A 719-nucleotide genomic window follows, 5' to 3' on the forward strand; every position below is an offset into this window, starting at 1 on the left:
TGACAATCTCACCGCCCACCCCTGTCCTGGGCTCCTCCCGCTCGACCCCACTTCCTTCCTTGTGCTCCGTGTCCTGTTGATGGTTACATTTGTGTATAATTATTATATTATTATTATTATTATTATTATATTTTTTTTAATTTGGATTCTCGCTTTAGAGAGAGATGCTCCATCCCTCTCGCCTCCCCCATGCTCAGTGGTGGAGGCTCCTTTTTGCGGGAAGGGGCACACCTTGCACGTTGTACACATATGCTGCAGGAAGGGGTGGGCCTGGCGGGCCTGAGAAGGACAGGTGTGAGCCTTGCGTGTGGAGCCCTCCCACCCCATCTCCCAGACAGAGGAAAGAACCAAAAAACTACCAAACAACAGAAACCCCCCCGGTAGACTGAAACCCCCCAAAGTGGCTTGATGGATAGTTTGTGTTCAAGGGGTCTCCAGGCAGGGGCAGGCGGCCGGGCCCAGCCCCTGGGCGCCTATGCAGCGCTGGACAGGCGGCTCTGCGCTGCCTCCCAAGGTGTGCGTGCCGAGCGTCCGGCCGGAGGCTGCCTGGGAATCAGACTTGGGGAGGACGGATGGGGAGTCAGGAGGACAGCGGAAGGGCTGGGCGAGGGTGAGTCCGGCTGCTCCGTCCGGCTTCTCTAGGCACAGTGCAATAGCGCCCCAGCCTGGGCCGCCGGCCCTGTGGGAGCGCGGGGAGGTGTCGGGGAGGCGCCGGCTCC

The 719-nt window shown here is 59.7% G+C and overlaps 1 protein-coding gene across 1 annotated transcript in view; it reads left to right on the forward strand.

Moving 5' to 3' along the window:
* Positions 1-719, forward strand: part of Mef2d (myocyte enhancer factor 2D) — a 27440-nt gene that overhangs the window by 25404 nt on the left and 1317 nt on the right. The window lies entirely within an intron of this gene.

Source organism: Fukomys damarensis, unplaced genomic scaffold (genome assembly GCF_012274545.1).
Source record: "Fukomys damarensis isolate Sample0158 unplaced genomic scaffold, DMR_v1.0_HiC HiC_scaffold_33, whole genome shotgun sequence".
Classification (NCBI taxonomy): Eukaryota; Metazoa; Chordata; class Mammalia; order Rodentia; family Bathyergidae; genus Fukomys; species Fukomys damarensis.